Source organism: Zonotrichia leucophrys, chromosome 5, assembly GCF_028769735.1.
Source record: "Zonotrichia leucophrys gambelii isolate GWCS_2022_RI chromosome 5, RI_Zleu_2.0, whole genome shotgun sequence".
In the NCBI taxonomy this organism is placed as follows: domain Eukaryota; kingdom Metazoa; phylum Chordata; class Aves; order Passeriformes; family Passerellidae; genus Zonotrichia; species Zonotrichia leucophrys.
Window position 1 is genome coordinate 14372157 of NC_088175.1, and position 15645 is coordinate 14387801.

Consider the following 15645-nt stretch of genomic DNA (forward strand, 5'->3'; position numbering starts at 1 on the left):
AAGAGAAATTCTTGCCAGTACCTTTGGACTTGTGAATGATAGTTGGACAAATTCTTGTGCCAATTTCTATAAGAATCTGTTTGCTTTTTCTGCTGCTTCTCAGTAAGGGTAACAACCATCCTGAGCCTCTGGTGCTTGTTGACAGAAGTGTCAGAGTCCCATGAAAAGGTACAGTTGCCTTAGATACTGATATACCGAAAAGATTTTAAGAGATGCAGTACAGCAGATCAGAGCAGAGAAAATAATGTGCATAGTTTCTGGTATGTTTGTTCATGAGAATGGTTTGTGCTCTTATGTAAGTAGGAATATATTTACCAGAGGTATAAGTATCTTTTGTTAATCTCTATATTTACTTCAGTCAATTAGTTAAAGATTTAGTTGTTTGGATTAATTTTTTGGGGAGGTTAACTTCATTCAATTCAATAGTTACTTGTCATTGCATATTTTTCCTTCTCAGTTTTTCATTATTTTATTCATTAACTCTCTCTGGAAAAAAAACAAAAACCTGCAAAACTATGCAGTTGTAGATATGACTAACACCTGTCTTGACTGTGTTTCCAGTTTAAGGTTCCTAGCATCATAGTATTAGGAAATCATAGAAACATAAGTGCATCTGTCATGTCTTAGCCCCAGCTGGCAGACAAGCCCATGCAGCCGCTTTCTCACTCCCTTACCAGTGGAACTGGGGAAGGAATCAGAAGGATAAAAGCTGGAAAACTCATGGGATGAGATAAAGACAATTTAAAAGGGAAAGCAAAAGCTGCACAGGGTAGCAAAAGCTGCACACAAAAGCAAAACAAAGTCCTGCTTTCCAGGTATTCAGCCACCTCCAGGAGAGCAGAGCCCCATCTCATGTAATGGTGACATAGAAAAGAGAAATGGTTTCACTCCAAAGGTGCCCCCCCTTCCTCCTTCCTCCCTCCACTATGAGCGTGATGCCACATGGTCTGGAATACCCCTTTGGTCAGTTTGTCACCTGTCCCAGCTGTGTCTCCTCCCAAAATCCCCTGCAATCCCAGCTGCCTCACCAGCATGGCAGTAGGAAGAGCAGAAAAGGACTTGGCTCTGTGTAAGCTCTGCTCGGCAATAACAGAAACATCTCTCTGTTATCAGCCCCATGTTCAGCACAAATCCTAAACACAGCCCCATACCAGCTGCTGTAAAGAAAATCAACTAAACTGCAGCCAAAGCCAGCACAATACACCATACCATACCTAAAATGTACAGAGATCTGTTCTTGAAACTTGTTATTTGAACTGGGGAAAAAAAAAGATTTAATGGGCTGGCAACCATTAAAAACTGAGTGTGTTTGGTAAAAACAAATAGATTTGACTATGGGCAGGATGAGTATGACTAAGGATAGCCAAAACTAGCTACTAAGATAAAATAAAACAATAATAAAATAAAACAAAGAGCCACTGAAAATCAAAATACCACATAACAAATCTTAAGAGTTACTTATAACAAATCTAAAAAGTTCCTCAATGAACAAACTTTGCTGTTGTTCTGCCTCATATATGCATTGCACATGTGGCATGTAACTTTATTTTTACCTTGCTTAGTTTGGAATTGTAAAAACTGCCATTGAAAAGAAAAATAAAAAGTAAAAGAAAAATAATTTTTTAAGACTGTTTGTTCAAAAGCTGAGAGAAAACAAAAAAGGGTGAATCTGTTGTCTCTTCTGTATTCTTACTGATATTTTCTTTAACGTTTATGTAAAGAAAATAAATAATTTATAATTTCATTTTTGTACCTCAGAAAGAAATAACATAATGAAAATTATTGTTCTGTCTAGCATGTTTTCAAGTTCTTTCTTCCCTCTACTTCTTCACCTTTTAAGCATGTAATTACTGTCTTACTCAATATAAGTGGCATTGTTATTGCTATTCCTCTGTGTTTTCAAAAATGTGTGAAAGCATATGAGGGGCAAAAGTATCTATGAACATGTCATTCCAGTTGATAACCTTTCAAAGGGAAAGCTTCATTGGGGAGGGGAATTATTTTTCCATTTTACATTTGGATGCTTACACTAATAATGACAGAAGTACACTGAGTTAATTTTCTTGTAAAAACCTCTAAACTGGCTCTGGATTATGCTCTTTTAGCTAATATTTACTCCCTGCCCCATCCCCATTTGAAACACTGCTAATGCATCTGTCTGCTGTAAGCAGACCTCTGTGCAGTTTATATTTATAGTTTTTTGCTATAATTTTAGAATTTAAACAGAAGGTGAGATGTCCTGTTACTGAGGCTTTGCTAGTGAGAAGAACTTTAGCTGTTTTTCCAAGGAATTCTGGACAGAAAAAATAAATCAGTGTCATAATCAATATTGTTGATTGAAGACTGACTGCACCTTTGGCCTTCTGCTCCTTTGCTTATCCCATGTAAAGCCCTCCTGTCACAGCAGGGCTGTACTGAATAAGCACCAAAGGCCACAGGGGGATGTGTGCACTTTACTGAGCAGCAGGCCAACTGGAGGGTGTCTCTCTCAATCCCCAATAAAAGCAATGGATAGAAGGAAGATATTAGTAGAGGTGAGGAGGAGATAACTGGGTCCAGTGATCTAATGAAGTGTCATCCCTTAAACTAGCTAAAATAATTTGTTTCTGGAAGAAGTCTGCCACTGCTTCTGAGTCAGAAAGAAAATCCATCAGCAGCTGTACAGGATTCCAGCCTGTTTTATCTCTGAGGTAGAGATTTGCCTTCCCTGTAATTTTGCCACTCTGTGTTACTCTCTGCTTTGTCAGTGATAATATGGCCATGAATCTAAGCTTGCACCTCTTGAGGCAGAGTGGGCAAGACTCTGTCCTATTCTTCTATTGCAGATTCAGTAGCATCCTACTCTCAGGATTTTTGATGACTTCCCACTTGCAGGCACAACCAAGTATTGCACTAATGGCCTGAGGGGAGTAGGGAAAGTTACAAGGATATTTTCTATTTTGGTTCATTCATAACTTAAAACAAACTCGTGTAACAATCCATGGATTTTGAAATAACTTTGTAACAAACTCTTTCCTCATGTATTTTACACTCATTTTAGTAGTTACTAGAACATTAATTGGAAAGATTCCTCTTTTCTGTTTCATTTAATATTCCTTAGTTATGTTGCTTTTTTTTTTTTTTTTAATTACTTTCCATGGAAGACGTTCAACTGCTTCTTCTGCTAATCAAGTTGGACCAAAGGAGAAGAACCAGGTGAAAAATAGAAACCAAAAGCATTTCTTAAGTTCTTACAGCACAATTAAAGAAACACAGGAAGGTAGACATCCTAATAAAGATTCTATTGAAAATAATGACATCCTATTGCAAACCTACATGAAAAAAAAGTTCTTATATATTAATTTCTGGAAGAAAAATTGTGCACCTAAGTCTCTAATTCACTAAATTACATCTATGATTTCAAACTGCGTGTGTCTTTGTCAATAAGAGTGTGTGTCAGTTCTCCTAGAACACTTAATTGTTTCTGGCCAGGAATTCTTTATAAGAAGTTCACTATTATTGAAAATAATTTTGTTCTAATTCCCTCAGGTCAGGCAACTGCCCCTTGGGAAGAATAACACTGAGTTCTAAAAGCAGAAAAACGGTCAATATATTAAAAGCCACAATTGTTTTTCAGAGATTTCAAATTGAAAAGCTGTGTCTGCACATAACTTGTACCTGAAACAATAAGTGAACAAGCCTACAGTTATCTGAAGATTTTGGCAATATCCTGAAGTATGTCAGCATAGCAACACAAAACTTTCCTGTCAACTCTCCACCAAATCTTTCATTGCCAAAAGAAATAGTGAAAAATTGTACAATTATGTTTTCATAATTAATAGAACTTATTTCCCTATAAAGATAAAATATCTTGAAGTTTTCCATGTGATGATTGATATTATGGTCTATAATACAGAATTTGGCATCTAAGTAAAAGGCGGTATCAAATGAAGAAAAAACTGTAAAGCACAATAGAAAACAAAATGGATGAAAACTGGTACTCATCTTCTTCCTCAGAAGACAAACAACAAAACTGAACAGGCCAATCAGCATCTGAGAATGAATGGAACACTTTCTAGGTGCTTCACCATCTGAAAGCTGCTATCAATAGTAATGCTAACACATAAACATGAAATTCGGATAAATGAAAATATGTAGAACTGCGCTAAGAAAGCCAAACATCAGCTCCCCAACAACACTTCCAGGAAAAGGAGTGATAAATCTGTCTAAAACAAAGGACAAAAAAGAGGTAAAAAGCTGCATGACAAGACAAGAGGGAATATGTGAGTAATATAACTAGAAGCAGAAACAGCTGCTGTAAAAACATAATAAAATAAAACACTTTATCAACTCGACAAGATTCTAAGTGGTGAATTTACATTAGCTAAAGGATAAACTAGCAAAAAAAAATTAAAAGACTACAAAAGACTACCATGAAATAGATTTGTATACTTTTCTAAGCTTACTCATCATTTTTATATGAAGTACAAGTGTCTTGTCTTCACTTTCAAAGCTCTGTTCACAGCATAAATCCCTCTTGCTTCAGACTTTTAATCTATAGAATAAATTCTCTGATATTTCTCCAGTCAACTTCTCTTGTCTACACAAGACAATTGAAAAAACTCCACCTTGGTCTCAGCCTCTTCCTTTGCTCTAATATGGAGGAGTTCTGTGCAAGTGCTGTGAAAAAAATGGTTCTTTTCCTCCTTATTGCCCAGGATGGGATTAAACTCTATCAACAATAATCTTTACAGACAGCAAACTACTTTTTCCTAAACACCTTTGATATTATCTTATTAAAAAACATTAATGTAATCATGAAAATTCCTTATTTACTTTACTACTTTGTGCCACAGGTAGAGAATGTGCCATTCATTTTTCTTTAGACTTCTTTGTCCTTGAAAATTTTTTCATTTTTAATTGTTTTTGAAACAAGGGAAAATATATTTTCAATCTTTCTACAAGTGTCATGTTTGCCAAGTTTCTCAATTTTTATTGTTTTCCTCTGTATTGGCTCAGGCTAATGCATATCTTCTTGTAATGCAAGGTTCAAAAGTGGACATGATAACAGTGTTGAATATTTAGGTTTTTGCTTCTAGTTTGGTTGTTCTGCAAGAGTTTGTTTTTTTTCTTTTTTATCCCCTCCCCAAATCCTCAGTGAAGTTTACCTGCCTTAAGAGCATGAGCTTTCTGATTCTTCTTCAACTCATAATATAGTTCATAATGTAACTAACTTAAGAATTTATTTTTTTTTCTACTTACCTATTCTTTGCAAGCTATTGTCTCTGAACTTGATGTTTTTTTCAACTGCTTTCAAACTGTTTCAGTATATATAGACTGGACTCTAATTCCACTCCTCGTTGCTCTTGCATTTGCTCACGGTTTCTTATCTGCAAAGACAATAAGGCTATTCATCAAAAATAGCTTATTATAATAGATAAATCAATTTATCTAGACCCAGTGCTGACCTTGTAGCATCCTATACATAACCACTCTGGAATGAAATAACTTTTTACTCCTGCTTCTTTATTTTTGATTTGGCTACAGCTACATTATAGGCACCACATGGCTTATTAACAACAATAAACTAACATTAGATAGATTTTCCAAACAATAGAGACCAAAATAAGAGGTCAGAAAAGCAAAGATAAAAATAGTACCCAATAGTCTGCTCAACAGGATGGAAGTATGAAAATAAAGAAGGAATCTAATAAAATTTCTCAGTTCTGCATTCAAATGTTAAATTAGAAAAAAAAAAATCCAAATATATGAAGCAAGGGTATTCTCACACCCAGAATAACACGTATGCTGATAGGAATGTACAGAAAGACACAAAATCAGAAAGTTGGAAAGCTGATACAAGCAGTTTAAGAAATATCTGTGCAAGAAATCAAGTTATTTAACTTTCCTCCTCAAATAAATAAATCCAGCCTTACAGTATATTTCTGAAAGCTACAAGTTTTCCAAAGGTATGTAGATAGGTGTCTAAATGGCTATGAAAAGAGATATCTCCTAGAAAAGAGATATTAAAAGATATGAATTAATAACAGCTGTTGAGATATGTCAAAGGGTTTTGCAATACTTCGCTTCTGCTGTTATCCAGCATAAGAGATTGAAATAGTTTGACTGTGTGTTTAAAATAAATGTATGGAATCTGTTATAACAGGTGCAACTTTGGGCATCTGGAGGAAGAAGTATAACTGTCATTTTAAAGTCTTTATGGTAACTCAGTTTTGTGTGGCTTAATAGCATATAGATATGTTATCTGTACTCAGCTAGAAAGAAACACAGAGGAATTTTGTTGGGAGCAGAAGAGACTTCCAAAAGAACAAAAGAAGAAACAAGCTTGAATTCTTCCTTTCCCAGCTGGGTCTTGCCGAGGGGCTGCCTTTGATCCTCCCATGAGCTCACAGCTCAGAACAATAAGCTCTTGTGTCTCACAAGGAAAGAGGGTGAAATTCCTCACTATAAGCACATGCCATCAGAGAAAGGTAGGACGTAGTAGCAGGATACTAACAATCAAAGGGATGTTGAAACTGCTTGTCCTCTTTCCAATAAATTTATGGAATTCTTTGGTTCTGGTTCAGCCTCTGTGTTTTCAGCTTTTTGAAATATACCCTACATACTGAATTAGGAGGTTGAACTGAACTAACTGCTATGGACAGTCTGGTTTAGCACCATACTGAAACATCTGTTTCTGTGGTTTAACTCTGTTTTGCCTAATAAGATCTCTTAATCATACTATTTTGATTTTTAAAGGTTTCTTATCAACAATAGGTTTTCACTCAGAGCTCTCAGAACAATTTTGTCACACATCCACTGCACCTGGTCAGATTACTCCAGGCAAACTTTGCTCTTTGTAACTGTGTCTGGATTGCATTGCAACTGGCTTCACCATCCAGCTGGAATGAAATTAACTGCTGAGGTAATAGCTGCATTATGGCATTACATGATTGGCAGCTCAGTTCTACAGCACAACACTTTGAAGCAATTCAGATTTACTAAAATAATTTTCCTCTTCATAAGAGTTTTCAGCATGATTTCAAATACCCCCTTTCTTAGTTTGACATCTCTGGGTCCTAAGACCCTGTATATTGAAGTTTGTTTCCATTTACCATCTTGAAAGTAGGATTTGATTATAGTCTCCATATAATTTATAAAATTTCCTGTGAACTAAGTGCACTTAATTTTACCTTTCCCATAGTTGCCTGACATTGTATATTATAAATTGAAACTGGCAAGAGTTCTATTTCTTTTTCATTTGTTATGTCTTTTGTCTGGATTTTTTTATTTTAATTATGTGCACTTTCTCTGAGCATTGCTTTGAGCATTTCTCTGCACTTTCCAGCCATATTTGCTGTTTAAAGACATTTCTGTGGAGTTGGATCTGTTCCTTTACAATCCACCTTGCAGACTTTAATCACATGTCCCACAAATAAGTCTGTCTCTAGTTAGCAAGTCTGATTCCAGTGCTGTGTGTGGATGCCAGAGTTCTCAGCTGCATAATGGTAATATTGGTTTAGGATGTAAAAACATGTTATCTTATTCCAGTTTCAATCATTAGTAGGTCATAATCCTCAGGAATCTTTATCTGCTGTTCCAGTGTTTCAGGCAGTATCCTTAGTCACAGCATCTCACTCAACTACACATTCTTTTCCCTTCCCAATGAGCTTTTTAAGGAATTATTTTCATTTTCCTTTATTTTTATGGTCACCTTTCCAGACATGATCAGTTTTAACTTTGCACTGACAGGTTTTTTTTTTAGTCATGGTTTATGTTTGTGCTGACCATTCTGATTTCAGTCATGCTTTGTATGTGACTTGGCTCTCACAGACATAAAACAAACATCCATTTTTCCCAGACCTATCCTGTTTTTCCAGGTGAATTATGGTTTCTCTATGAACATTTGCAGATGGGAAGCTCCTACCCAGATATTTGACATTCAGAAATCCTGCTCTCATGGGTGTCTGGCAAAAGCTACGATATATGTACACTCTACTACTGCACGTCTATGCACAGTAAATTCAGTATTTTTCAGGAATAAACAGAAAAACTGTGCTCTGTGGATTCTCTGGGTGCTTTCTGACACCTCCTGGAAGAAGAAAATATTCTTCTCCTTCCTACCTGCTTTCAAGAGCTGGTAAAATTATTTCTTGTATTCTCCTAAACTATTCTGCATTTTGAGCAACTTCTATGTAAAATGGAAGTGTTGGTACTGAATAACTATGATGAAAACACCCTTATGTCTTACAAAAAATTGTATCTTTTATTAAGACAAGTATTTACAAAGGTATTACCCTGGAACTGTAGTCAATGGTTTTTTTTTTTTGGTTTTTTTTTTGTTTTTTTTTTTTGTTTCTCAGGCTTCTCAAAGTTCTTCCTTGTGCAAATTGGGATTTCTCAAAATTTCAGATAATGTTATTACTTGAAAGTAATTCTTTGTTTATTTGAATATGCTTAAAACAGTTGTCAGTCAAATAATAAGCCTTGATTTATTAGAATACTTTTTAATCAGCCAACTGTAGTTGGATATAGGTGTGCTAATGGTTTTCAGTAATCCTAAATCTGAGAAGAATTAGAAAAACTAAAAAGTAAAAACTTGCAGTTGGCTGAGATCTATAAAATAGATTACTTTCAAGGAAGTGTCAATCAAGTACTTAAAAATCCCTGATTCCTTAGGCACATCATCTCATTAAGTTAATTTGTAGGATGATGTTAGCTTTGAAGTGGCCCTAGTTATTTAAGGTATTCCTAATGCCTCTGGCTCTGTTCTGCCAGCTCTGTCATTTCACAGTCTGCCTCAAAACTCTAATACAAGATAATCAATGAAACTAAAGATCTTTTAGGAACAAATGCCTAGACAAGAAAACAATCCCTTGTTTTGGCTTGCTGTTACAAATTGTTGTGCCCTACAAGACAGCAAATCAGTCCCCCATTGAGAGTTAGAGGCTTTGTTAAAATAAATTCCTCCATGATGTGAATGTTATTTCAAGCAGAACATACAGACATATATGAAATTACAGACTTGGAGATAAGAAACTCACTGGGAGAAAATACATGTCTCAGCTTAGCCTGATTTCAAGATAGCAGCTTGGACATTTAGGATTAGATTTAAAGAGGAATTATGCTCCAAACCTGGGCGCTGCTTAAATGATTAGGTAGGAGGTAGGTATAAATAAGTTTTGTTCAAGGTCAGTAGAATCAGTAGTTATATTTTTTCTTATAATATCTGCAATGAACACTGAAGTTGACTTTAAAGAAGACACAAATTTCCTCCACACACAATAATACTGAAGGATAAACAAGAAACAAAACAAAACAGGAAAAAAAATAAAAAACCCCAAAAACAAAACTACCAAACAATTAAAAAAAAAACAAAACCAAAAACAAAAACACACAAAAAACCCTAGCAAAATTCCCAAATCTTACTTTTCTTGGAACAGATGTTGTAAATTTTTGCTGCTTGTTTTTTATTAAGTCATTCATGCAAATGCTAACAAAATTATTATCACTGAAAACTTTCCAGCCATTTCTTTTGACATGCACTTATTTGCTGCATATGCCATAAAAGGGTCTCATTACTTGATTTCAAATAATAATTTGAGCTCAGCCTATGGGTTGCTTATCTTTAAGTACAGTTGTGCGAGCAACGTGAACTCTGAGAAAATATTTCAGAAAGAAAGATTTTTTTTTCTTCCTGATAGAGTAATATTTCATTACAATGAGAGGTTAAAGTTATATAAATCTTTTAATTTCTAAGAAATCTTTTGTTCTTGAAAAACTGTGTGCATGTATGAATCATTTCACAGAACTAGAACTATTTTTCCCCCAACATTGAAATGAAATCTACATGGCAGGTGCTTCAACAGTATGGCATAATAATTTTGGAAAGGAAGAAGGAAGGAAAGTGCTAAAATAAAGCTTTACAAAGAAAGAATGTGACCAGCCATTCAAACTGGAACATAAAGATGGTTGTTGACCTGTTTTTAGTTAAAGCTTTCTTTGTGAAGAGAGTCACATGAAAAGATACCAAATAATTTTGATGAAAAGCTATCAAGCTATGTATTTTAAGCTTTCCATCTAATCAGTCAAGCTGGCTCTCTTGGCACCTAAAACTAAAAGAGATAACATACATAGAGAGATAAAATTTATAAGCAGATAAAAACAAATGATTGTGAAGTACCCTGGCAGATATTTGAAATGAGAAATTTGCCAACAGCATTTTGAGAAGAGATACATCTCCTCAGGTTTTCTGAGATTAGATCTCATGGTCAAATGCTATGGCATAAATTTTTGACAGCCTGATCAAAATAGATTGTTCTTATAGATTTTCTATATCTGAAGCAAAAGAAAGACCATAAACAAGCCTTTAAGATTATATTGCTTTTCATCATGGTATTCAGCAGAGATGCAGAATTTTCCTCTGAGCTGTCACAGGGGCATTCCTGCTGCCAGAGTCAGATCTGCTGAACATGTAGATGCCAATGGCAGGGCTCCTACTCTTTCTCTGGCTCCAGGACAGCAACCCCTCAGGAACTCAGCAGTTTCTCTTTCATTAGCTGTGTGTTTGCTACTGAGCGAATAAACAGACATTGATCAGCCAATGGAGAATATCTCCTTTTCCAGCATTAGTTCTTACAATACACTTAAGACTGTAGCAAGTTTTTAATATAGTGATTTCACACAGAAACAACAGCGGAGACATAAAAGTGAAATTAGGCTGGGAACAGAGCACTTGCCACTGAGAACAAAATCTAGGAATACTGTTGAGCTACAATTCCCTGTTGTAGCTAGCAGGCAAATTTCTTATTAAAACTATGTAAACCTGAAATAACTTGATTTCAACATTTTCAGGACAATCCTATCCCAGTGAAAGCTGCTCAAATGTTACCTTGTTAAATTCAATAAAGCTTAACTATAGTACACATCTTACATAGGTCAATTTAAATAATCTTTCTTTTTGAAAATGCTATGACTGTGCATACCATAGTGCAATCAATAAAACATATCTTCTTCTGCTTAAGACATACAAATAATTTATAATAGTGGCTGGAAATAAAACTTCTGCAAAGTAGGAAGTGAAGTAGGAATCTTGATATTATTTTGGTTAAAGAAAAATATTTGCAGCTTTTTTGTTTCTTTTCTGTAAATCCTTAGTCTTCTTTTAGTGACAGAAAAAAAAACAAACAACAACAAAAAGATGACATTACTGGAAATTTCTGTCTTACTATGAAAATCTACCTGTCTGAAAATAGACCAATAAAAGTTTGTAACACTGGTCTGGTAAACTGAAGATGCCAATTGTTAATATGTATGATCAAGTAAGATTATACAATAATAAAATTAATTTGCACTTTGCAATTAGATTAAGCGTATTTGTATTTCAAACACAGATTCAGTTTTCGTTACTGAAGTGGGGATGAGAATTGCAGCAACAGTTTGAACTGGAAATCTAATGGAAAACATTCACAGTTGACTGCACAAGGAGCCAGTTATACGCTATGAGCTTCCTAGCAGTGATGGTAAGAATGATGCTTGGATCTACATGGGAAAGAGATGAGGGTTTCAGGTTATGCTCTCACCAAATGCTTCTGCTATTGAAGAGACAGGGACAACCTCTAGCAATGTTATAGCTGGGTCTGTTAAAACTAAAGTATCATGATGAGAGTTTCCATAATATTTAAGATAGTAGGGACTGATTCCTCAGTCTGAAATCTTTGTTGACCATGGAAAGACTAATCCAATTAGGTGCAAAATGTCTGAAAAGCTATTAGGAATGCACTTGTAACTTAGAGGAGAGAGAAGTTTTACAAACAGCTACTTAGAGAAAAAGGTCACAGATCACAGAATATTCTCCATTGAAGGGGACCCTCAAGGAGCACTGAGTCCAGCTCCTAAGTGAATGGCCCGTGCAGGGATCTAACCCACAACCTTGCTCTCACTTGGGCCATGCTCTAATCAACGGAACTAATCTCATTACATACCAGTAGTTTTGATGGACTCCTATAAACAGTTTCCAAGGATGATTAAAGAGTTTTGAAATCCTTTTTCTCTTTGGAGGAGTTGGGAAAATTATGTCTTCAGGTTCTCATTATTCCATTCTGTGGTTTGGTGGCAAGCCTTTTGCTATCATAAGAGTATTTAGATAAAATACTCTTTCCTGGTTTTTTTTGTGGGTAAATCAGTGCAGTCTACAACTCATATTTTGACTCCACCTGAAAAAAAATGTGTTTTAAAATATAGGTCATGATACTAATCTGAGGCATAAGGATAAAGTGGAAGTGGAAAAAAAAGGGAAATATTTCTCTCCCAGATTCTGAGATTGGTCTCCACTGAAGCACTTCATGTTTGCCAGCAAGACTCTTTAGAACTTAATCTCTAAGACAGGAATGATATGAAATTGGAGAAAGTCCAGCTGAGCTACCTCATACAGTAGATAGGTGCTTTTATCGAAAAATGGAGAATAAAAGAATGTGTATCCAAAACAGGTTTTAGAGCAGCCTCTTTTGATTTATGTAAAGAAGGTGTGTAAATACCAGTAAAATAAGTCTCCTGGCCCATGATGTGTCACTCACATACAATCTTTTTCAGTGACACTCTCTGAAACATTGACACCAAGAAACATTATCTTATAAATTCAATTGTGTTAAACTTTCTGCTCACATTCAAGTGGCACAAATAGAACTATGGGATTTACATAATCCCTCTAATTTGCATGATTTAACCACATTTTTGATTCTTTTAAACTTTGTAAGCAACTCAAATTTCTATGATATTTACAGAAAATCAATGATTTGTTAGGTGTAAGGCAAAGAAGTGCAGGGGAAGTTACTTGACTGTGTGACACCAGTGCACTTCAATTCTGCCCATTGGTGTTTCAGGTACGTGTCACTGAAGGCCTCACCAAATGTCACAAAACCATCAGACAGTTATGCTTAAATCTCTGCCAATGAAATGAACACGATAAAATCCTCCTTAAGATACTGCACGGTAATAAGTAATATTTAGTGGTATTTAATCTTGTACCTTGCCTTTCTTTTTAAAATCAACACAAAAATTTAACCCAGAACTGTCTGAAGATTCAAATGTACATTAAAATCACATATAACAAAGAGATCTGCTAGAATTTGTCAAATCTTCCTGGAAGCAAATTCTCTGCTATCTATCCAGCTAGTGCACAGTACTTTGGGTAAGACATTACCCCTGATTATTCTCCAAGCCAAGAAAAAAAGAAATGCTACATGAACAGTAGAAGCATCTCCCAGTGAATTGGGAAGAGCAAGGCCTTCCAAAAAACTTATGGTTTGATTGTCTCTTTCCAGTGGTATTATGAAATATGGACAGATATAATTCTGTGTGAAAAAAATAAAACTTCTTTCTTTCCAAGTGCCCTCATACCCAGACACTTACCTGTATTGTGTGATAAGAGAGACTGACAAATTTCCTGAAATCAGGAATGTCCTGGTCACTTGCTGAAGGAGATTTTCCTGTTTCACAGTTTCATCACTTCTGAAGCAAAATGAATCAGAGTGAGGGCATAGAATAGCAAGCATCAAGTTTACAAAGGACTTAAGGAAAAAAATCTTAACCAAATGAAACTTCAGGTCACTCTAGGCAGTTAATCAATCTGACTCCTAATAAAAATCTGGTTCAGCATTTGTTCAACTCTGTTCACAGCCCATCTGTCATCATGACCTGTGTACATTTATGCACTTAGGTTTTCACTCATCCAGATGCTCACAGGGACAATGATCCACTGCCACTGAAATCAAAGGTAAAAACTCTCCCTGGTTTCCATTGGATAAGGCCCAGTCCCCACACATGAAGTTTTACACAGCAAATGTTAAACACTTGCACACGGGAGCAGTTGCATTGAAATTAACTATATTAAGTCAACATGGGATATTGCTCAAAACAAAGGACTACAGACTTCTCCAAGATCACTTTAAAATGTCACAGAACAGAAGGAATATGAAGTAATTTATAAGATACAATCATAACTTAATATGGAAATATCAGAGTACAAAATACAGGTTTTGCACTTCCTGAAAACTTTGAATTCCTCGTACAGTTAAAAAATAAATAATTACCTTTTTCAAAAGATGAAATATGCCTCTGTTTTGTTTCATGATGAGGAAGAAAAGAAAATTAACTTGTCAAATAAATTAAATGCTGTGAATCATTTGCTCGGATCTGTTTGTTAAACCAAGGCTTTTATAAAACACATTGTTCTATATGAAGAAATGCTTTTTCTGTTTCTTCCCAGCTGCATGAAGGTCTTCCATTCAAAATTTCACTTTATTCTTCTGATTAATTACACATGCCATAGAAGCTCTAACTTTAAAATGTTATTCAAAAGGAACATGCTTTTGAATCAATATCAATCACATTGTTTTATTTTCTCAAGGGAAAAGACGGTGCTGAAAGGAAATTAATCTTAAGTTGATACTGACTTGTTTCCCTATAGAATGTGCTTCTGGCATTTGGAAAATCTGTAGTATTGCTCAGTCCATCTATAACAAATTTTCAAAATAACTTGTTTTTTTTCATTTGACTGTTTTGTTTGAAGAAAGGTGGAGAGCAGAATGATATCCTCATAATCACAGGAATGATACTGTAAGTTTGCTGTTCTCTGTCCCTGGCACACCATTCTTGGTTACCCAAATTGCTCTCAGCATCAAAAAGCAGGATGTGGTGGAGTTCTCTAAATGATAAAGAGTGGGTAAGACCAGCGCTGATGTTTCTGCTTCATATTGTCCTTTGCATATTGCTGCTAAAAACAAGATGTTTCAATGTGTCCAGTTGAGTTTTCCTCCTGTATAGACCTTTATATCGCTAATTTTGAAAGTATGATGTTCATTATCATATTATTTTTAAAGACTATAAATCTATAATGTGAAAATCTCATTTTTATTTTACCCTTTCAGAAATAGTTCCTCTCCATGGGGCAGGGCAAAAGCAAGACAAATTTGTTTTACCAAGTATGTCTACATACCAGTAGTATTGATAAATAGACACCATATTTACTGCATCCTATTAAAATTATATAGCAAACTCAGTAGTCTACTACATTTCAGCTCTTAAAAATGAGGGGCTGGGAAATACTGCAAGAAATACATTTTAAAGTAAATATTGCTAGCTTTACAAAGAAATCACTGAATAAACTATGTTTCAATTAGGTCATGGCACTGAGCACCACATCCAGTCTTTCCTTAGACACACCCAGGGTTGGTACACCACCACCTCCCTGGGCAGCCTGTTCCAATAATATACTCACCCTTTTCGTGAAGAGCTTCTTCTTCTGTGAAGAGCTTCTTCCTAATGACCAACCTGAACCTTCTCTGGTGCAGCTTGGGGCTGTTTCCTCTTGTAACCTGTACCTGGTTGCCTGGGAGAAAAGGCCAACCCCCACCTGGCTACAACCCCTTTCAGGCAGTTGTAGGGAGTGATAAGGTCCTCTCTGAGCCTCCTTTTCTTGAGGCTAAATCAGCAGCTTCCCCAGCTGCTCCCCATAGGACATTTACTCCAGACCCTTCACTGCGGGTGAAATCTTAAGGCTTGGAAAGCTGAAACAATTTGCCCCATATTAAATGTAAAATCTTTGAATCAATAAGTTGACATTCCAAGCTGAAGAGCCAAGCTATTCTTTTCAGCCAAGAATTCCAC

General features: G+C 35.6%; 1 long non-coding RNA gene across 2 annotated transcripts; it reads right to left on the minus strand.

Moving 5' to 3' along the window:
- Positions 1-11345: 11345 nt before the first annotated feature.
- LOC135448784 (uncharacterized) lies at positions 11346-15396 on the minus strand. 2 transcript variants are annotated; one of them, XR_010440577.1, is made up of 5 exons: positions 15257-15396; positions 14070-14752; positions 13390-13488; positions 11964-12194; positions 11346-11520 (listed from the first exon to the last, which is right to left on the minus strand). It is a non-coding gene; the product is annotated as an uncharacterized LOC135448784 (long non-coding RNA). The 2 variants fall into 2 exon arrangements; XR_010440576.1 differs by having other exon boundaries at positions 11346-12194.
- Positions 15397-15645: the final 249 nt, after the last annotated feature.